Below are 23,928 nucleotides of genomic sequence, written 5' to 3'. Positions count from 1 at the left end.
CCCAGCCAGAGCCCGGACTTGAACCTGATCGAACATCTCTGGAGAGACCTGAAAATAGCTGTGCAGCGACACTCCCCATTCCACCTGACAGAGATTGAGAGGATCTGCAGAGAAGAATGGGAGAAACTCTCCAAAACCAAGTGTGCCAAGCTTGTAGCGTCATACCCAAGAAGACTCGATGCTGTAATCACTGCCAAAGGTGCTTCAACAAAATACTGAGTAAAGGGTCTGAATACTTATGTAATTATTATTATTTATGAATTTGCAAAAATTTCTAAAAAACTGTTTTTGCTTTTTGTCACAATGGGGTAGATGGGTAATAAAACATTATTTTAAAAAAATACTTTTTCAATTACATTACATTACATTTAAGTCATTTAGCAGACGCTCGGCTGTAATAACAACATGTGGAAAACGTAAAGGGGCAACTGGCCTCGTCCGGGTTCGGCCGTGGGGGTAGGCCGTCATTTTAAATAAGAATTTGTTCTTTAACTCACTTGCCAAGTTAAATAAAGGTCAATAAATCAATAGGTGAAGTGATTTAATCTATAATACATGCAGAAAAAGCTTTAGTTTGTACACGCATGTCCCTGAAACCATGCCAGCAGAGTATTGAGAAGCGCACAGTACATTTCCGGATATTTAATTCCGATACAGTAACGTCAACACAACAATGCTGAAAGGGTTGATAACTAAACCACTACATCCACCCATAATTAACTTGTTAAATCAACATGCAGCAACAACTGCTGGGGTGTGTTTGTCAAACAGCAGAGAAACAAGCTTCACCAACAGAGGAACACACACACACACACACACACACACACAACACACACACACACAACACACACACACAACACACACACACAACACACACAAACACACACACACAGTGAAACAACTTTAGCAACAGGGGAAAACAACACTTGTGGCTTAAGGTTCATTATTAGGTTGGGAGTAATTAGATCACTTACAAGTCAATACTATTTAAATGAATTAGAACAAACCGCCTTTTCATAGGTTAGGAATAATTAGATAATTTGCAAGTCAATAACATTTAAATGAATTAGAACAAACCGCCTTTTCATAGAAACAAGGTGAATTCTCAGTCCCAAATGGTGCCCTGTTAGATTAGTGCTGAACACATAGACAATGAAGTAACTAGAAGCAGAGGCCCTGGTTAAAAGGAGTGCTCTATGTAGTGAACAGGGTTCTGTTTGGGACTCACAGAGTAAAACACCCTGTAGGTCTGTGCCATCATGTCATGGGATCGGGATTGTTTAGCCTAGCTAAGTATGCATCCCAAATCCCTATATAGTGCACTACTTTTGCCCAGAGCCCTATGGCTCAGGTTAAACATACCGCTATGTAGGGAATAGGGTGACATTTGTATCAGCGGTTACAAATCGGTCTCCTCTTCTCTGAGAGATGAGCCACAAGCAGTCATTAAACCTTTACTGTACACACACACACAGAGAGATGAGCCACAAGCAGTCATTAAACCTTTACTGTACACACACACACAGACAGATGAGCCACAAGCAGTCATTAAACCTTTACTGTACACACACAGAGAGAGATGAGCCACAAGCAGTCATTAAACCTTTACTGTACACACACACAGAGAGATGAGAGACAAGCAGTCATTAAACCTTTACTGTACACACACACAGAGAGATGAGAGACAAACAGTCATTATTTTCATGGATGAGAGACAAGCAGTCATTACCTTTACTTACACACACACACAGAGATGAGCCACAAGCAGTCATTAAACCTTTTTACACACACACAGAGAGATGAGAGACAAGCAGTCATTTTACTGTACACACACACAGAGAGATGAGCCACAAGCAGTCATTAAACCTTTAATGTACACACACACACAGAGAGATGAGCCACAAGCAGTCATTAAACCTTTACTGTACACACACACAGAGAGATGAGCCACAAGCAGTCATTAAACCTTTACTGTACACACACAGAGAGAGATGAGAGACAAACTGCAGTATTTTCATGGTAGGCTACAGTATTTCATGGTAGGCTACATTATTTCATGGTAGGCTACAGTATTTCATGGTAGGCTACAGTATTCCATGGCAAGCTCCACTATTTCATGGTAGGCTACAGTATTTCATGGTAGGCTACAGTATTCCATGGTAGGCTACAGTATTTCATGGTAGGCTACAGTATTCCATGGTAGGCTACAGTATTTCACGGTAGGCTACATTATTTCATGGTAGGCTACAGTATTCCATGGTAGACTACATTATTTCATGGTAGGCTACAGTATTCCATGGTAGGCTACAGTATTTCATGGTAGGCTACAGTATTTCACGGTAGGCTACATTATTTCATGGTAGGCTACAGTATTCCATGGTAGGCTACAGTATTTCATGGTAGGCTACATTATTTCATGGCAGGCTACAGTATTTCATGGTAGGCTACAGTATTTCATGGTAGGCTACAGTATTCCATGGTAGGCTACAGTATTTCATGGTAGGCTACAGTATTTCACGGTAGGCTACATTATTTCATGGTAGGCTACAGTATTCCATGGTAGGCTACAGTATTTCACGGTAGGCTACATTATTTCATGGCAGGCTACAGTATTTCATGGTAGGCTACAGTATTTCACGGTAGGCTACAGTATTTCACGGTAGGCTACAGTATTTCACGGTAGGCTACAGTATTCCATGGTAGGCTACAGTATTTCACGGTAGGCTACAGTATTTCACGGCAGGCTACAGTATTTCATGGTAGGCTACAGTATTTCATGGTAGGCTACAGTATTTCACGGTAGGCTACAGTATTCCACGGTAGGCTACAGTATTTCATGGTACCATTTGACAAGGCGTGTACTGGCTTCATGACCCGGTCAAATGAATAATATCTCAACACAGAGTTTCTGGATCCTGACAGTAAAATCTGGAGCCACCCGAGCCTGAGAACAGCCACTACTTAAACAAAAAGAGTTGTATAATCCAGTTCAGGGACTTGTAATGAAATGGAAACTCAAACAGTAACTCTCTAACTAACAAACTACTTCCACTGAAGAAATGGCATCTTTTTTTTTATAGATTTATGCACCATATAAATAAGAAGAAAACAGAAGGTATGATGAGGGAGGAAGGGAGAGTCTCTGTCAGGACTACAGAAGTACCTCTATTACAAAGCATTGCGTAATCCATACAGTAAAGTCAAACGGTTGTCAACACGTACACTTAGGGTGTGATCACATTCCTGCCGAGGACAGACGATCCAGTCTCAAACCAAACCACAACGCAACTCTCGACCTCTGCTCACAACCCATTCACTTCACACTAAACTCCCCTCTCTCCTTCACACTAAACTCCCCTCTCTCCTTCACACTAAACTCCCTCCCTCTCAACTTCACACTAAACTCCCCTCTCTCCTTCACACTAAACTCCCCTCTCTCCTTCACACTAAACTCCCCTCTCTACTTCACACTAAACTCCCCTCTCTCCTTCACACCAAACTCCCCTCTCTCCTTCACACTAAACTCCCCTCTCTCCTTCACACTAAACTCCCCTCTCTCCTTCACACTAAACTCCCCCTCCTTCTAAACTCCTTCACTTCACATTAAATCCTTCCACTAAACTCTCTCCTTCACACTAAACTCCCCTCTCTCTACTTCACACTAAACACCCCTCTCTCCTTCCACCTTCTATGTCAGCAAGGATACACACTTCTAACTCCAGAACCAACCAACCTCCACCTCTCTCCCTTCCTCTCCATTCTAGGTCAAGCCAGGGAGTAAAAACAGAGTCATCCTTACCTTTCTTTTCTTTATCTGTGTCCTTCACTTAAGCCCGTCCTTAACCCCAGTAGCAGCAGTATCTCCTTATCTTCCAACCCCTCAGCCCTGTAGAGTGAACCAGCTGACTAACCTAGCATCCAGCTGTAGCACCAGGCTCTGAAGGCCACGCCCCTAGCTGAAGGTTCCCCCTTTATCCTCCCTCTCTTACGCTCCGTTTCTCTCTCGGGTTTCCGTGTGTGTGAGGAAGGGGTGTGGCTGACGGCCCAGGAGGTGGGGCAAGGCTTACTCTAGAGCAAACACACATGAGCACGGAAATACACACAGAGAGAGAGAGAGAGAGAGAGAGAGACAGAGAGAGACGGAGAGAGACACGGAGAGAGAGAGAGACAGAGAGAGACACGCACAGAGAGAGAGAGAGAGAGACAGAGAGAGACACAGAGAGAGAGACACAGAGAGACAGAGAGAGACACAGAGAGAGAGAGAGAGACACAGAGAGAGAGAGAGAGACACAGAGAGAGAGAGAGACACAGAGAGAGAGAGAGACACAGAGAGAGAGAGAGAGAGAGACACAGAGAGAGAGAGAGACACAGAGAGAGAGAGAGAGAGACACAGAGAGAGAGAGACACACAGAGAGAGAGAGAGAGAGAGAGAGAGAGAGAGAGAGAGAGAGAGAGAGACAGAGAGAGAGAGACACAGAGAGAGAGAGAGATACAGGAGAGAGAGAGAGAGACAGAGAGAGAGAGAGAGACAGAGAGAGAGAGAGAGACACAGAGAGTTTTTATGGCTTATATCACTTTTAGTATTTCACTTACAATGTAAACATATGTTTCCCATGACAATAAAGCCCCTTGAATTGAAAGAAAGAAAAACAGCAAGAAAGCGACCTAACCTCCAGTCCAATGTATGACCATATTAGAGACACATATTTCCCTCCGGTTACACAGATCCACAAAGAATTCGAAAAACAAACCCGATTTTGATAAACTCCCATATCTACTGGGTGAAATACCACAGTGTGCCATCAAGGCAGCAAGATGTGTGACCTGTTGCCACAAGAAAAGGTCAACCTGTGAAGAACAAACACCATTGTAAATACAACCCATATTTATGCTTATTTATTTTCCCCTTTTGTACATTATTACAACACTGTATTTGGACATAATATGACATTTGACATGTCTTTCTCATTTTGGAACTTCTGTGAGTGTAATGTTTACAGTTAATTTGTATATTTCACTTTTGTATATTGGGCCACTCAAGGACATTCAGAGACTTGTCCCGAAGCCACTTCTGCGTTGTCTCGGCTGTGTGCTTAGGATGGTTGTCCTGTTGGAAGGTGAACAGTCGCCCCAGTCTGATGTCCTGAGCGCTCTGGAGCAGGTTTTGTACCTTAATGAGCATCTCCCAACCCCCAACCAACCTCTATGGGTCAGAAGTTTACATACACTCGATTAGTATTTGGTAGCATTGCTTTTAAATTGTTTAACTTGGGTCAAACGTTTCAGGTAGCCTTCCGCAAGCTTCCCACAATAAGTTGGGTGAATTTTGGCCCATTCCTCCTGACTGAGCTGGTATAACTGAGTCAGGTTTGTAGGCCTCCTTGCTCACACACACTTTTTCAGTTCTGCCCACAGATTTTCTATGGGATTGAGGTCAGGGCTTTGTGATGGCAACTCCAATACCTTGACTTTGTTGTCCTGTCTGTCATTTTGCCACTAGTTTGGAAGTATGCTTGGGGGTCATTGTCCATTTGGAAGACCCATTTGCGACCAAGCTTTAACTTCCTGATTGATGTCTTGAGATGTTGATTCAATATATCCACATCATTTTCCTACCTCATGATGCCATCCATTTTGTGAAGTACACCAGTCCCTCCTGCAGCAAAGCACCCCCACAGCATGATGCTGCCACCCACGTGCTTCACAGTTGGGATGGTGTTCTTCGGCTTGCAAGCCTCCCCCTTTTTCCTCCTAACATAATGATGGTCTTTATGGCCAAGCAGTTATATTTTTGTTTCATCAGACCAGAGGACATTTCTCCAAAAAGTACAATCTTTGTCCACATGTGCAGTTGCAAACCGTAGTCTGGCTTTTTTTATGGCGGTTTTGGAGCAGTGGCTTCTTCCTTGCTGAGCAGCCTTTCAGGTTATGTCGATATAGGACCCGTTTTACTGTGGATATAGATACTTCTGTACCTGTTTCCTCCAGCATCTTCACAAGGTCCTTTGCTGTTGTTCTGGGATTGATTTGCACTTTTCGCGGCAAAGTACATTCATCTCTAGGAGACAGAATGCATCTCCTTCCTGAGCGGTATGACGGCTATGTGGTCCCATGGTGTTTATACTTGCGTACTATTGTTTGTACAGATGAACGTGGTACCTTCAGGCGTTTGGAAATTGCTCCCAAGGATGAACCAGACTTGTGGAGGTCTTGGCAGATTTCTTTTGATTTTCCCATGATGTCAAGCAAAGAGGCACTGAGTTTTAAGGTAGGCCTTGAAATACATTCACAGGTACACCTCCAATTGACTCAAATTATGTAAATTAGCCTGTCAGAAGCTTCTAAAGCCATGACATAATTTTCTGGAATTTTCCAAGCTGTCACAGTCAACTTAGTGTATGTAAACTTCTGACCCACTGAAATTGTGATACAGTGAATTATAAGTGAAATAATCTGTCTGTTAACAATTGTTGGAAAAATGAAAACTTAAACTTCTGACTTCCACTGTGTATATATACACAGTAATTGATAAAACCATGTTTGCAAAATGAGTGTTTCTAAGCTTATGTCAATATCATTTTTTTTTAACCTTTACTTAAGTCAGTCATGGCCGGCTGTGATACAGTTTCCAACGCATCTCAGTGCTAGAGGCGTCACTACAGACCTGGTTCGATTCCAGGCTGTATCACAACTGGCCGTGACTGGCTTACCTACTGACCCCAAAAATATCATGAAACATGTATTTCTAAATATAAAGGTTTAAGGAAATACTGGCAGGCACCACATTACAATTATATATTGTATATTAATACATTATTGCTCGATGATGGTCTTGTAAGTATAAAAGCAAAACTTGTTTTCATATAATTTTAAAAAAGCTTGAACTTTTTCTCGTATGTATATAAATCGCATTATTGTGGAAGCACCTCCTCTATGGAAGCATTCTCCTCTTTCTGAGAGTGAATGAGACTGTTTGAGAAGGTTTCAATCCTAAACAAACATAGTTTAAAGTTTAAATACCAACAGGTCAAAGCTGTGTGCTGGAAAACCTTGGCAGAGCATTAGTTTATTTGTTTTACCTTTATTTAACAAGTCAAAATCTTATTTTCACTGACGGCCTAGAAACAGAGGGTTAAACTTGTTCAGGGGCAGAACGACAGATTTGAACCTGGTCAGCTACGGGGATTCGAACTTGCAACCTTTCGGTTACTAGTCCAACGCTCTAACCACTAGGCTACCTACCTCCTCTACACTCTAACCACTAGGCTACCTGCCGCCTCTACACTCTAACCACTAGGCTACCCTGCCACCTCTACACTCTAACCACTATGTTACCTACCACCTCTACGCTCTAACCACTAGGTTACCTACCACCCCTACGCTCTAACCACTAGGCTACCCTGCCGCCTCTACACTCTAACCACTAGGCTACCTGCTGCCTCTACACTCTAACCACTAGGCTACCTGCCGCCTCTACACTCTAACCACTAGGTTACCTACCACCTCTACACTCTAACCACTAGGCTACCTGCTGCCTCTACACTCTAACCACTAGGCTACCCTGCCGCCTCTACACTCTAACCACTAGGTTACCTACCACCTCTACACTCTAACCACTAGGTTACCTACCACCTCTACGCTCTAACCACTAGGTTACCTACCACCCCTACGCTCTAACCACTAGGCTACCCTGCCGCCTCTACACTCTAACCACTAGGCTACCTGCCGCCTCTACACTCTAACCACTAGGCTACCCTGCCGCCTCTACACTCTAACCACTAGGCTACCCTGCCGCCTCTACACTCTAACCACTAGGCTACCCTGCCGCCTCTACACTCTAACCACTAGGCTACCTGCCGCCTCTACACTCTAACCACTAGGTTACCTACCACCTCTACACTCTAACCACTAGGCTACCTGCCGCCCCAGAACTATGCCTACTTCTCACTTTAAAAGTTTTTTTTTTTGTTCCTAAATATTATACGAGATGGATAATGAACCTATCAAATGGTAATTAATGGATATGAATCAGTCATTACACTGTCTACAGACAGTAAAGGGTTTTGTTGTTTGTGGATTTTACAATTATTGTGGACATTTTCCACCGGAGGACTTCATTAATAAAAATAATATAGAAAGTTAATAATCCATAAACATTGATATTGGTAGATCATGAAATCACAGGGCAGTGGCAGAAACTACCTACGTCAGGAGACATTTCCAGAAACTACCTACGTCAGGAGACATTTCCAGAAACTACCTACGTCAGGAGACATTTCCAGAAACTACCTACGTAAGGAGACATTTCCAGAAACTACCTACGTCAGGAGACATTTCCAGAAACTACCTACGTAAGGAGGCATTTCCAGAAACTACCTACGTCAGGAGACATTTCCAGAAACTACCTACGTCAGGAGACATTTCCAGAAACTACCTACGTAAGGAGACATTTCCAGAAACTACCTACGTAAGGAGACATTTCCAGAAACTACCTACGTCAGGAGACATTTCCAGAAACTACCTACGTAAGGAGACATTTCCAGAAACTACCTACGTCAGGAGACATTTCCAGAAACTACCTACGTAAGGAGACATTTCCAGAAACTACCTACGTCAGGAGACATTTCCAGAAACTAACTACGTAAGGAGACATTTCCAGAAACTACTTACGTAAGGAGACATTTCCAGAAACTACCCACGTAAGGAGACATTTCCAGAAACTACCCACGTAAAGAGACATTTCCAGAAACTACCCACGTAAGGAGACATTTCCAGAAACTACCCACGTAAGGAGACATTTCCAGAAACTACCTACGTCAGGAGACATTTCCAGAAACTAACTACGTAAGGAGACATTTCCAGAAACTACCTACGTAAGGAGACATTTCCAGAAACTACCTACGTAAGGAGACATTTCCAGAAACTACCTACGTAAGGAGCCATTTCTAGAAACTACCTACGTAAGGAGGCATTTCCAGAAACTACCTACGTAAGGAGACATTTCCAGAAACTACCTACGTAAGGAGACATTTCCAGAAACTACCTACGTAAGGAGACATTTCCAGAAACTACCTACGTCAGGAGACATTTCCAGAAACTACCTACGTCAGGAGACATTTCTAGAAACTACCTACGTAAGGAGACATTTCCAGAAACTACCTACGTAAGGAGACATTTCCAGAAACTACCTACGTAAGGAGACATTTCCAGAAACTACCTACGTCAGGAGACATTTCCAGAAACTACCTACGTCAGGAGACATTTCTAGAAACTACCTACGTAAGGAGACATTTCCAGAAACTACCTACGTAAGGAGCCATTTCCAGAAACTACCTACGTAAGGAGACATTTCCAGAAACTACCTACGTAAGGAGACATTTCCAGAAACTACCTACGTAAGGAGACATTTCCAGAAACTACCTACGTCAGGAGACATTTCCAGAAACTACCTACGTCAGGAGACATTTCCATGGATCAACGTGATTGGTGACATGTGTCCTTTCTCTCTCTGTTTTTCTTTTTTTGGGGTGAAATAGACAAAAAGATTCTCAGTGGTCCAATAACTCTAGAAAAGCAACATCTCAGCGCTGTTAAGCTCGCCTATTGTGCGTGAAAGTTATTCCATGCTGACCTCATCATGGACGTATGGACACGAGTCCTAAAGGCACTAAAGGACGTATTATATGGACAGGCTGGCCATTCAGAGCCACATGATCCGTGAATTAACCATGAGTGGAATAAAACAAGGAAGTCATGAAGGACGAATAAAAAGTCTGAAAAGGCATCTGAGGAATGTTTCTGTTAATAGAAAGGTTTGGAAAGGGATGGACTGTTTAGTTTACCACTGTTTGTGAAGGGAACACGAGGTTGTTCTATTTGCTATGGCAAATTGAGGCGCAGGGTATGGCATTTCTCCTGAAGGACAATAGTTATTGTTTTAAACAGTGTCAATACAGGCTTGTTGCATATTGACTGGCTGTGTTAAGTCTCAGCTTATCCGTGCAACATTCGCCAGGTTTTAAAGAACTGTCTACTTTGGAGGACTTTTATTTGTTTAAATAACTTCAGTTTCATATACACTTGTAAAGAATCAAATTAAACTTTATTTTGTCACATATGCATATGGAACAGATGGAGACTTCTCACTTACAAGATCTTAACCAACGATGCAGTTCAATAAATAGGTAAGAAAATACTTACTAAATCAAAATATATTAAAAATATTTAAAAAATTTACTAAATAAAGGAAAAAAAAGGAAAAAGTAACAATGCAATTTTATATTGAACTTTAAAAAAATATATATGTTAAATAAAAATAACGAGGCTATATACAGGGTATTACGGTACAGAGTCAATGTGGAGGCTATATACAGGGGGTACCGGTACAGAGTCAATGTGGAGGCTATATACAGGGTATTACGGTACAGAGTCAATGTGGAGGCTATATACAGGGGGTACCGGTACAGAGTCAATGTGGAGGCTATATACAGGGTATTACGGTACAGAGTCAATGTGGAGGCTATATACAGGGTATTACGGTACAGAGTCAATGTGGAGGCTATATACAGGGGGTACCGGTACAGAGTCTATGTGGAGGCTATATACAGGGTATTACGGTACAGAGTCAATGTGGAGGCTATATACAGGGGGTACGGTACAGAGTCAATGTGGAGGCTATATACAGGGTATTACGGTACAGAGTCAATGTGGAGGCTATATACAGGGGGTACCGGTACAGAGTCAATGTGGAGGCTATATACAGGGGTACTGGTACAGAGTCAATGTGGAGGCTATATACAGGGTATTACGGTACAGAGTCAATGTGGAGGCTATATACAGGGTATTACGGTACAGAGTCAATGTGGAGGCTATATACAGGGTATTACGGTACAGAGTCAATGTGGAGGCTATATACAGGGTATTACGGTACAGAGTCAATGTGGAGGCTATATACAGGGTATTACGGTACAGAGTCAATGTGGAGGCTATATACAGGGTATTACGGTACAGAGTCAATGTGGAGGCTATATACAGGGTATTACGGTACAGAGTCAATGTGGAGGCTATATACAGGGTATTACGGTACAGAGTCAATGTGGAGGCTATATACAGGGTATTACGGTACAGAGTCAATGTGGAGGCTATATACAGGGTATTACGGTACAGAGTCAATGTGGAGGCTATATACAGGGTATTACGGTACAGAGTCAATGTGGGGGCTATATACAGGGTGTTACGGTACAGAGTCAATGTGGAGGCTATATACAGGGTATTACGGTACACAGAGTCAATGTGGAGGCTATATACAGGGTGTTACGGTACAGAGTCAATGTGGAGGCTATATACAGGGTATTACGGTACAGAGTCAATGTGGAGGCTATATACAGGGTATTACGGTACAGAGTCAATGTGGAGGCTATATACAGGGTATTACGGTACAGAGTCAATGTGGAGACTATATACAGGGTGTTACGGTACAGAGTCAATGTGGAGGCTATATACAGGGTATTACGGTACAGAGTCAATGTGGAGGCTATATACAGGGTATTACGGTACAGAGTCAATGTGGAGGCTATATACAGGGTATTACGGTACAGAGTCAATGTGGAGGCTATATACAGGGGGTACCGGTACAGAGTCAATGTGGAGGCTATATACAGGGTATTACGGTACAGAGTCAATGTGGAGGATATATACAGGGTGTTACGGTACAGAGTCAATGTGGAGGCTATATACAGGGTATTACGGTACAGAGTCAATGTGGAGGCTATATACAAGGGGTACCGGTACAGAGTCAATGTGGAGGCTATATACAGGGTATTACGGTACAGAGTCAATGTGGAGGCTATATACAGGGTATTACGGTACAGAGTCAATGTGGAGACTATATACAGGGTATTACGGTACAGAGTCAATGTGGAGGCTATATACAGGGTATTACGGTACAGAGTCAATGTGGAGGCTATATACAGGGGTACCGGTACAGAGTCAATGTGGAGGCTATATACAGGGTATTACGGTACACAGAGTCAATGTGGAGGCTATATACAGGGTATTACGGTACAGAGTCAATGTGGAGGCTATATACAGGGTGTTACGGTACAGAGTCAATGTGGAGGCTATATACAGGGTATTACGGTACAGAGTCAATGTGGAGGCTATATACAGGGTATTACGGTACAGAGTCAATGTGGAGGCTATATACAGGGTGTTACGGTACAGAGTCAATGTGGAGGCTATATACAGGGGGTACTGGCGGTACAGAGTCAATGTGGAGGCTATATACAGGGTGTTACGGTACAGAGTCAATGTGGAGGCTATATACAGGGGGTACTGGTACAGAGTCAATGTGGAGGCTATATACAGGGGGTACCGGTACAGAGTCAATGTGGAGGCTATATACAGGGTATTACGGTACAGAGTCAATGTGGAGGCTATATACAAGGGGTACCGGTACAGAGTCAATGTGGAGGCTATATACAGGGTATTACGGTACAGAGTCAATGTGGAGGCTATATACAGGGTATTACGGTACAGAGTCAATGTGGAGACTATATACAGGGTATTACGGTACAGAGTCAATGTGGAGGCTATATACAGGGTATTACGGTACAGAGTCAATGTGGAGGCTATATACAGGGGGTACCGGTACAGAGTCAATGTGGAGGCTATATACAGGGTATTACGGTACAGAGTCAATGTGGAGGCTATATACAGGGTATTACGGTACAGAGTCAATGTGGAGGCTATATACAGGGTGTTACGGTACAGAGTCAATGTGGAGGCTATATACAGGGTGTTACGGTACAGAGTCAATGTGGAGGCTATATACAGGGGGTACCGGTACAGAGTCAATGTGGAGGCTATATACAGGGTGTTACGGTACAGAGTCAATGTGGAGGCTATATACAGGGGGTACTGGTACAGAGTCAATGTGGAGGCTATATACAGGGGGTACCGGTACAGAGTCAATGTGGAGGCTATATACATGGTATTACGGTACAGAGTCAATGTGGAGGCTATATACAGGGTGTTACGGTACAGAGTCAATGTGGAGGCTATATACAGGGGTACTGGTACAGAGTCAATGTGGAGGCTATATACAGGGGGTACCGGTACAGAGTCAATGTGGAGGCTATATACATGGTATTACGGTACAGAGTCAATGTGGAGGCTATATACAGGGGGTACCGGTACAGAGTCAATGTGGAGGCTATATACAGGGGGTACCGGTACAGAGTCAATGTGGAGGCTATACAGGGGTACCGGTACAGAGTCAATGTGGAGGCTATATACAGGGGTACCGGTACAGAGTCAATGTGGAGACTATATACAGGGGGTACCGGTACAGAGTCAATGTGGAGGCTATATACAGGGTATTACGGTACAGAGTCAATGTGGAGGCTATATACAGGGTATTACGGTACAGAGTCAATGTGGGGGCTATATACAGGGTATTACGGTACAGAGTCAATGTGGAGGCTATATACAGGGGGTACCGGTACAGAGTCAATGTGGAGGCTATATACAGGGGGTACCGGTACAGAGTCAATGTGGAGGCTATATACAGGGTATTACGGTACAGAGTCAATGTGGAGGCTATATACAGGGTATTACGGTACAGAGTCAATGTGGAGGCTATATACAGGGTATTACGGTACAGAGTCAATGTGGAGGCTATATACAGGGGGTACCGGTACCGGTACAGAGTCAATGTGGAGGCTATATACAGGGGGTACCGGTACAGAGTCAATGTGGAGGTTATATACAGGGGGTACCGGTACAGAGTCAATGTGGAGACTATATACAGGGTGTTACGGTACAGAGTCAATGTGGAGGCTATATACAGGGGGTACCGGTACAGAGTCAATGTGGAGGCTATATACAGGGTGTTACGGTACAGAGTCAATGTGGGGGCTATATACAGGGGGTACCAGTACAGAGTCAATGTGGAGACTATATACAGGGGGTACCGGTACAGAGTCAATGTGGAGGCTATATACAGGGGGTACCAGTACAGAGTCAATGTGGAGGCTATATACAGGGGGTACCGGTACAGAGTCAATGTGGAGGTTATATACAGGGGGTACTGGTACAGAGTCAATGTGGAGGCTATATACAGGGGGTACCGGTACAGAGTCAATGTGGAGGCTATATACAGGGGTACCGGTACAGAGTCAATGTGGAGGTTATATACAGGGGGTACCGGTACAGAGTCAATGTGGAGGCTATATACAGGGGTACCGGTACAGAGTCAATGTGGAGGCTATATACAGGGGTACTGGTACAGAGTCAATGTGGAGGCTATATACAGGGGGTACCGGTACAGAGTCAATGTGGAGGCTATATACAGGGTACTGGTACAGAGTCAATGTGGAGGCTATATACAGGGGTACCAGTACAGAGTCAATGTGGAGGCTATATACAGGGGGCACCAGTACAGAGTCAATGTGGAGGCTATATACAGGGGGTACCGGTACAGAGTCAATGTGGAGGCTATATACAGGGGGTACCAGTACAGAGTCAATGTGGAGGCTATATACAGGGGGCACCAGTACAGAGTCAATGTGGAGGCTATATACAGGGGGTACCGGTACAGAGTCAATGTGGAGGCTATATACAGGGGGTACCGGTACAGAGTCAATGTGGAGGCTATATACAGGGGGTACCGGTACAGAGTCAATGTGGAGGCTATATACAGGGGGTACAGAGTCAATGTGGAGGTTATATACGTTACACAGAGTCAATGTGGAGACTATATACAGGGGTGTTACGGTACAGAGTCAATGTGGAGGCTATATACAGGGGGTACCGGTACAGAGTCAATGTGGAGGCTATATACAGGGTGTTACGGTACAGAGTCAATGTGGGGGCTATATACAGGGGGTACCGGTACAGAGTCAATGTGGAGGCTATATACAGGGGGTACCAGTACAGAGTCAATGTGGAGGCTATATACAGGGGGTACCGGTACAGAGTCAATGTGGAGGCTATATTCAGGGGGTACCGGTACAGAGTCAATGTGGAGGCTATATACAGGGTGTTACGGTACAGAGTCAATGTGGAGGTTATATACAGGGGGTACCTGTACAGAGTCAGTGTGGAGGTTATATACAGGGGGTACCGGTACAGAGTCAATGTGGGGGCTATATACAGGGGGTACCGGTACAGAGTCAATGTGGAGGCTATATACAGGGGGTACCGGTACAGAGTCAATGTGGAGGCTATATACAGGGGGTACCGGTACAGAGTCCATGTGGAGGCTATATACAGGGGGTAACGGTACAGAGTCAATGTGGAGGCTATATACAGGGGGTACCGGTACAGAGTCAATGTGGAGGCTATATACAGGGTGTTACGGTACAGAGTCAATGTGGAGGCTATATACAGGGGGTACCGGTACAGAGTCAATGTGGAGGCTATATACAGGGGGTACCGGTACAGAGTCAATGTGGAGGCTATATACAGGGGGTACCGGTACAGAGTCAATGTGGAGGCTATATACAGGGGGTACCGGTACAGAGTCAATGTGGAGGCTATATACAGGGGGTACCAGTACAGAGTCCATGTGGAGGCTATATACAGGGGGTAACGGTACAGAGTCAATGTGGAGGCTATATACAGGGGGTACCGGTACAGAGTCAATGTGGAGGCTATATACAGGGTGTTACGGTACAGAGTCAATGTGGAGGCTATATACAGGGGTACCGGTACAGAGTCAATGTGGAGGCTATATAGGGGGTACCGGTACAGAGTCAATGTGGAGGCTATATACAGGGGGTACCTGGTACAGAGTCAATGTGGAGGCTATATACAGGGGTACCGGTACAGAGTCAATGTGGAGGCTATATACAGGGGGTACCAGTACAGAGTCCATGTGGAGGCTATATACAGGGGTAACGGTACAGAGTCAATGTGGAGGCTATATACAGGGGTACTGGTACAGAGTCAATGTGGAGGCTATATACAGGGTGTTACGGTACAGAGTCAATGTGGAGGCTATATACAGGGGGTACCGGTACAGAGTCAATGTGGAGGCTATATACAGGGGTACCGGTACAGAGTCAATGTGGAGGCTATATACAGGGGGTACCGGTACAGAGTCAATGTGGAGGCTATATACAGGGGGTACCGGTACAGAGTTAATGTGGAGGCTATATACAGGGTGTTATGGTACAGAGTCAATGTGGAGGCTATATACAGGGTGTTATGGTACAGAGTCAATGTGGAGGCTATATACAGGGTATTACGGTACAGAGTCAATGTGGAGGCTATATACAGGGTATTACGGTACAGAGTCAATGTGGAGGCTATATACAGGGTGTTACGGTACAGAGTCAGTGTGGAGGTTATATACAGGGTATTACGGTACAGAGTCAATGTGGAGGCTATATACAGGGGGTACCGGTACAGAGTCAATGTGGAGGCTATATACAGGGGGTACCGGTACAGAGTCAATGTGGAGGCTATATACAGGGTATTACGGTACAGAGTCAATGTGGAGGCTATATACAGGGTGTTACGGTACAGAGTCAATGTGGAGGCTATATACAGGGTGTTACGGTACAGAGTCAATGTGGAGGCTATATACAGGGTGTTACGGTACAGAGTCAATGTGGAGGCTATATACAGGGTATTACGGTACAGAGTACCGTACAATTGTACAATGTACAAGATAGTCGAGGTCATTTGTACATGTAGGTAGGGATAAAGTGACTATTTTATTTATTTATTTTGAATTCATCCTTATTTTATTATATTATATATTATATTTTACCAGGTAAATTGACTGAGAACACATTCTCATTTACAGCAATGACCTGGGGAATAGTTACAGGGGAGAGGAGGGGGATGAATGAGCCAATTGTAAATTGGGGATTATTAGGTGACCGTGATGGTATGAGGGCCAGATTGGGAATGTAGTCAGGACACCGGGGTTTAACACCCCTACTTTTACGATAAGTGTCATGGGATCTTTAATGACCTCAGAGAGTCAGGACACCCGTTTAACGTCCCATCCCGAAAGACGGTACCCTACACAGGGCAGCCCTACACAGGGCACTGCCCTGGGGCATTGGGATATTTTTTGGAACCAGAGGGAAGAGTGCCTCCTACTGGCCCTCCAACACCACTTCCAGCAGCATCTGGTCTCCCATCCAGGGACTGACCAGGGAGTGCCTCCTACTGGCCCTCCAACACACCACTTCCAGCAGCATCTGGTCTCCCATCCAGGGACTGACCAGGGAGTGCCTCCTACTGGCCCTCCAACACCACTTCCAGCAGCATCTGGTCTCCCATCCAGGGACTGACCAGGGAGTGCCTCCTACTGGCCCTCCAACACACCACTTCCAGCAGCATCTGGTCTCCCATCCAGGGACTGACCAGGGAGTGCCTCCTACTGGCCCTCCAACACACCACTTCCAGCAGCATCTGGTCTCCCATCCAGGGACTGACCAGGGAGTGCCTCCTACTGGCCCTCCAACACCACTTCCAGCAGCATCTGGTCTCCCATCCAGGGACTGACCAGGGAGTGCCTCCTACTGGCCCTCCAACACCACTTCCAGCAGCATCTGGTCTCCCATCCAGGGACTGACCAGGGAGTGCCTCCTACTGGCCCTCCAACACACCACTTCCAGCAGCATCTGGTCTCCCATCCAGGGACTGACCAGGGAGTGCCTCCTACTGGCCCTCCAACACCACATCCAGCAGCATCTGGTCTCCCATCCAGGGACTGACCAGGGAGTGCCTCCTACTGGCCCTCCTACACCACATCCAGCAGCATCTGGTCTCCCATCCAGGGACTGACCAGGGAGTGCCTCGTACTGGCCCTCCAACACCACTTCCAGTAGCATCTGGTCTCCCATCCAGGGACTCCAGTTTAGGAATTCAGCCAGAACTGTGATTACTCACCTCAGATTAGACAAAGAGTTTTTCCTTCAATGAGTCGGAGGGGAGGGAGATACTACAGAAACCCGACCAGATCCCGTCACTCGCTGGAGAAGGAAACTGAGATTTAAAGAGATTTAAAGATCAGGGTGCCTTGTGAGGATCAGACGATATGTGGCTAATCTGCCTTTGCCTTCCGTCCTGCTAGCTAACGTACAATCGCTGGAAAATAAATGGGACAAACTGAAAGCACGTATATCCTACCAACGGGACATTAAAAACTGTAATATCTTATGTTTCACCGAGTCGCGGCTAAACGACGACATTAAGAACATACTGCTGTAAAGGTTTTACACTCTATCGGCAGAACAGCAGCCTCTGGTGAGACAAGGGGTGGGGGCCTATGTATATATGTAAACATACAGCTGGTGGGTTATACTATCGGCAGGATAGAACAGCAGCCTCTGGTAAGACAAGGGGTGGGGGCCTATGTATATATGTAAACATACAGCTGGTGGGTTATACTATCGGCAGGATAGAACAGCAGCCTCTGGTAAGACAAGGGGTGGGGGCCTATGTATATATGTAAACATACAGCTGGTGGGTTATACTATCGGCAGGATAGAACAGCAGCCTCTGGTAAGACAAGGGGTGGGGGCCTATGTATATATGTGAACATACAGCTGGTGGGTTATACTATCGGCAGGATAGAACAGCAGCCTCTGGTAAGACAAGGGGTGGGGGCCTATGTATATATGTAAACATACAGCTGGTGGGTTATACTATCGGCAGGATAGAACAGCAGCCTCTGGTAAGACAAGGGGTGGGGGCCTATGTATATATGTAAATAAATGCCCGTGCACAATATCTAAGGAAGTCTCGAGGTTTTGCACGCCTGAGGTAGAGTATCTCATGATAAGCAATGGACCACACTATCTGTATTTTTCGTAGCTGTCTACATACCACCACAGACGAATGCTGGCACTAAAACAGCACTCGGGGCTGCAGTGGAGCTGGTTGAGAGTTTCAAAGTTCCTTGGTGTCCACATCACCAACAAACTATCATGGTCGAAACACACCAAGACAGTCGTGAAAAAAGGGCACAACAAAACCTATTCCCCTTCAGGAGACAGAAAAGATTTGGAATGGACCAAATCCCCCAAACATTCAACAGCTGCACCATCGAGAGCATCCTGACCGGTTGCATTACTGCTTGGTATGTCAACTGCTCAACCTCCAATCGCAAGGCACTACAGAGGGTAGTGGTTATGGCCCAGTACATCACCGGGGCCAAGCTTCCTGCCATCCAGGACCTCTATACCAGGCGGGGTCAGATGAAGGCCCTAAAAATTGTCAAAGACTACAACCACCCTAGTCATAGACTGTTCTCTCTGCTACAGCACGGCAAGCGGTACCGGAGCACCAAAAGGCTTCTTAAAAAAGCTTCTACCCCAAACCCATAAGATTCCTGAACAGCTAACCAAATGGCTACCCAGACTATTTGCATTGCTCCCCACTCCCCTTTACACTGCTGCTACTCTCTGTTTATTATCTATGCATAGTCACTTTAACTCTAACAACATGTACAAATGACCTCAATTACCTCGACTAACCGGTGCCCCCCGCACATTGACTCTGTATTTAGCCTCGCTATTGTTACTTTACTGCTGCTCTTTAATTATTCGTTATTCTTATCTATTACTTTTTTTGTTGCAGGTATTTTCTTAAAACTGCATCGTTGGTTTGTAATTAAGTGTTTCACTGTAAGGTCTATTACCTGTTGTAGTCGGCGCATATGACAAATACAATTTGATTTGATGTAAGCCCAACCTTTCAAAGCACTTCATGGCTGCTGTTCTATACTGAATACATAGAGTACAAAGTGCTAACCACCCAGCTTGAGTAATTAGGTCTATTTCACTGCTTCTTAGAGGAGCTAGCTACTGTACCGCAGACTTCCAGCAATTGTGCTAAGCTAACAATAAGCTAACTTCAATTATCCTAAAACTCCACAAAGAGACAAAAGAAAAATGGTAACCATGACTTCATTTGACTCTGGGGGAAGTAGCAAATCAGTTCATCTGAGTCTAGGGAAGTAGAACATCTCGCAGTATCCCTTTAAATCCTCCATGGCAGTCGACTGGAGGCCAAAAATATATAAGGCCCACAGGACTGAGTGGGAACAAGATAGAGATAGAGAGAATCAGTTATAAAACCCATTGCCCTCTATGGTTGTTAGGTCTGAGGTCTGGGGTCCGCTCACCAACCAAGATTTCACAAAAAATATACTGTGTACAACGCAAAACCCCGAACAATGCATGCAGAGCAGAATTAGGCCGATACCCACTAGTTATCAACATCCATAAATAACATGTTCAGTTCTACATCCACCTAAAAGGAAGCAATGCTCACACATTCCACCACAGAGCCATCACCTACAGAGAGATGAACCCAGAGTCCCATCATCCAGCTGGTTCTGGGGCTCTGTTCACAAAGACAAACAGACCCCACATAGCCCCAGGACAGCAAAACAATTAGACCCAACCAAACTATGAGAAAGCAAACAGATAATTACATGACACACTGGAAAGCGTCAACCAAAACAAACAGAGCACATTAGAATGCTATCTGGCCTTAGAGAGTATACAGTGGCAGAATACCTGACCACTCATTGTGACTGACCCAAAACTAAGAACATCCTTGACTATGAGCATAGCCTTGCTATGGTGAGAGGCAGCAACAGACCTGCCTCTCGAGAGAAGACACAGCGCCCACAAAACGAGGTGGAAACTGAGCTGAACTTCCCAACCCTCCTGCTAGACCCAAACAAGAGGTTGAAAAGAAATAAAAAAAAATGGATAAACTCCCTTATCTATTAGGCAAAATAGCACAGTGTGCAATCACAGCAGCAAGATGTGGCCCGTTGTGATGAGAAAAGGGCAACCAGTGGAACACAAACAACATTGTAAATACCAGCAATATTGATCTGTTTATTTACCTCTCCCTACTATTCATACTACAACTACTTGCACATTGCTATAAAAAAAAAAAAACACTGTACATAGCTAATAATATAACACGTGAATCTTTGTGGATATATTTACTGTTCAATTTGGATAGTTGTTTGTTTTTTGTCTTCTCACTTTGCCAAAGCAAGTGAAATAAACAATGTCAACAACACGTTTCCCATGCCAATAAAGCCCCATTGTAAACACTCGTTTCCCATGCCAATAAAGCCCCATTGTAAACACACGTTTCCCATGCCAATAAAGCCCCATTGTAAACACACGTTTCCCATGCCAATAAAGCCCCATTGTAAACACTCGTTTCCCATGCCAATAAAGCCCCATTGTAAACACACGTTTCCCATGCCAATAAAGCCCCATTGTAAACACACGTTTCCCATGCCAATAAAGCCCCATTGTAAACACACGTTTCCCATGCCAATAAAGCCCCATTGTAAACACTCGTTTCCCATGCCAATAAAGCCCCATTGTAAACACTCGTTTCCCATGCCAATAAAGCCCCATTGTAAACACTCGTTTCCCATGCCAATAAAGCCCCATTGTAAACACACGTTTCCCATGCCAATAAAGCCCCATTGTAAACACACGTTTCCCATGCCAATAAAGCCCCATTGTAAACACACGTTTCCCATGCCAATAAAGCCCCATTGTAAACACACGTTTCCCATGCCAATAAAGCCCCATTGTAAACACACGTTTCCCATGCCAATAAAGCCCCATTGTAAACACACGTTTCCCATGCCAATAAAGCCCCATTGTAAACACTCTTTTCCCGTGCCAATAAAGCCCCATTGTAAACACTTGTTTCCCATGCCAATAAAGCCCCATTGTAAACACTCTTTTCCCGTGCCAATAAAGCCCCATTGTAAACACTTGTTTCCCATGCCAATAAAGCCCCAATGTAAACACACGTTTCCCATGCCAATAAAGCCCCATTGTAAACACTCGTTTCCCATGCCAATAAAGCCCCAATGTAAACACACGTTTCCCATGCCAATAAAGCCCCAATGTCAACACACGTTTCCCATGCCAATAAAGCCCCATTGTAAACACTCGTTTCCCATGCCAATAAAGCCCCATTGTAAACACACGTTTCCCATGCCAATAAAGCCCCAATGTCAACACACGTTTCCCATGCCAATAAAGCCCCATTGTAAACACTCGTTTCCCGTGCCAATAAAGCCCCATTGTAAACACTCGTTTCCCGTGCCAATAAAGCCCCATTGTAAACACACGTTTCCCGTGCCAATAAAGCCCCATTGTAAACACACGTTTCCCATGCCAATAAAGCCCCATTGTAAACACACGTTTCCCATGCCAATAAAGCCCCATTGTAAACACACGTTTCCCATGCCAATAAAGCCCCATTGTAAACACACGTTTCCCATGCCAATAAAGCCCCATTGTAAACACACGTTTCCCATGCCAATAAAGCCCCATTGTAAACACTCTTTTCCCGTGCCAATAAAGCCCCATTGTAAACACTTGTTTCCCATGCCAATAAAGCCCCAATGTAAACACACGTTTCCCATGCCAATAAAGCCCCATTGTAAACACTCGTTTCCCATGCCAATAAAGCCCCAATGTAAACACACGTTTCCCATGCCAATAAAGCCCCAATGTCAACACACGTTTCCCATGCCAATAAAGCCCCAATGTCAACAACACGTTTCCCATGCCAATAAAGCCCCAATGTCAACAACACGTTTCCCATGCCAATAAAGCCCCATTGTAAACACTAGTTTCCCATGCCAATAAAGCCCCATTGTAAACACACGTTTCCCATGCCAATAAAGCCCCATTGTAAACACACGTTTCCCATGCCAATAAAGCCCCATTGTAAACACACGATGACCCATGCCAATAAAGCCCCATTGTAAAGACACCGTTTCAGATGCCAATAAAGCCCCATTGTAAACACACGTTTCCCATGCCAATAAAGCCCCATTGTAAACACACGTTTCCCATGCCAATAAAGCCCCATTGTAAACACACGTTTCCATGCCAATAAAGCCCCATTGTAAATGGTAACACGACCTTTCCCATGCCAATAAAGCCCCATTGTAAACACTAACAGAGGACCTTCCCATGCCAATAAAGCCCCATTGTAAAACACTCGTTTCCCATGCCAATAGAGCCCCATTGTAAACACACGTTTCCCATGCCAATAAAGCCCCATTGTAAACACACGTTTCCCATGCCAATAAAGCCCCATTGTAAAACACACGTTTCCCATGCCAATAAAGCCCCATTGTAAAACATGGTAACAGATGTTTCCCATGCCAATAAAGCCCCAGGTAACAACACACGTTTCAGATGCCAATAAAGCCCCATTGTAAACACTGTTTAACAGAGGACCCAATAAAGCCCCATTGTAAACACTCGTTTCCCATGCCAATAAAGCCCCAATGTAAACACACGTTTCCCATGCCAATAAAGCCCCATTGTAAACACTTGTTTCCCATGCCAATAAAGCCCCAATGTCAACAACAGATGGAGGTAACAGATGACCTGTGAGGTAACAGAGGACCTGTGAGGTAACAGATGACCTGTGAGGTAACAGAGGACCTGTGAGGTAACAGAGGACCTGTGAGGTAACAGATGACCTGTGAGGTAACAGATGCCCTGTGAGGAGCATGGTAACAGATGCCCTGTGAGGTAACAGATGACCTGTGAGGTAACAGATGACCTGTGAGGTAACAGATGACCTGTGAGGAGCATGGTAACAGATGCCCTGTGAGGTAACAGATGACCTGTGAGGTAACAGATGACCTGTGAGGAGCATGGTAACAGATGACATGTGAGGTAACAGATGACCTGTGAGGAGCATGGTAACAGAGGACCTGTGAGGTAACAGAGGACCTGTGAAGAGCATGGTAACAGAGGACCTGTGAGGTAACAGAGGACCTGTGAGGTAACAGATGACCTGTGAGGTAACAGATGACCTGTGAGGAGCATGGTAACAGATGACCTGTGAAGAGCATGGTAACAGATGACCTGTGAGGTAACAGATGAC

General features: G+C 44.8%; 1 protein-coding gene across 3 annotated transcripts in view; it reads right to left on the bottom strand.

Moving 5' to 3' along the window:
- Window positions 1-23,928, bottom strand: part of LOC115123075 (ras-related protein Rab-27B-like) — a 107,301-nt gene that overhangs the window by 45,719 nt on the left and 37,654 nt on the right. Inside the window, exon 1 of one of the 3 annotated variants that reach the window (XM_065017175.1) lies at window positions 17,911-17,990. The exons of 1 other annotated variant lie outside the window; for it this stretch is intronic. The gene's annotated coding sequence lies outside the window, so the exon portion shown is untranslated. Of the gene's footprint in view, window positions 1-3,799; window positions 3,960-17,910; window positions 17,991-23,928 lie in introns of those variants that run through there. One more of the 3 variants, XM_065017173.1, reaches the window with a different exon arrangement.

This window comes from Oncorhynchus nerka, linkage group LG4, assembly GCF_034236695.1.
Source record: "Oncorhynchus nerka isolate Pitt River linkage group LG4, Oner_Uvic_2.0, whole genome shotgun sequence".
Taxonomy (NCBI): Eukaryota; Metazoa; Chordata; class Actinopteri; order Salmoniformes; family Salmonidae; genus Oncorhynchus; species Oncorhynchus nerka.
This window is presented reverse-complemented; position numbering and strand designations above follow the sequence as displayed.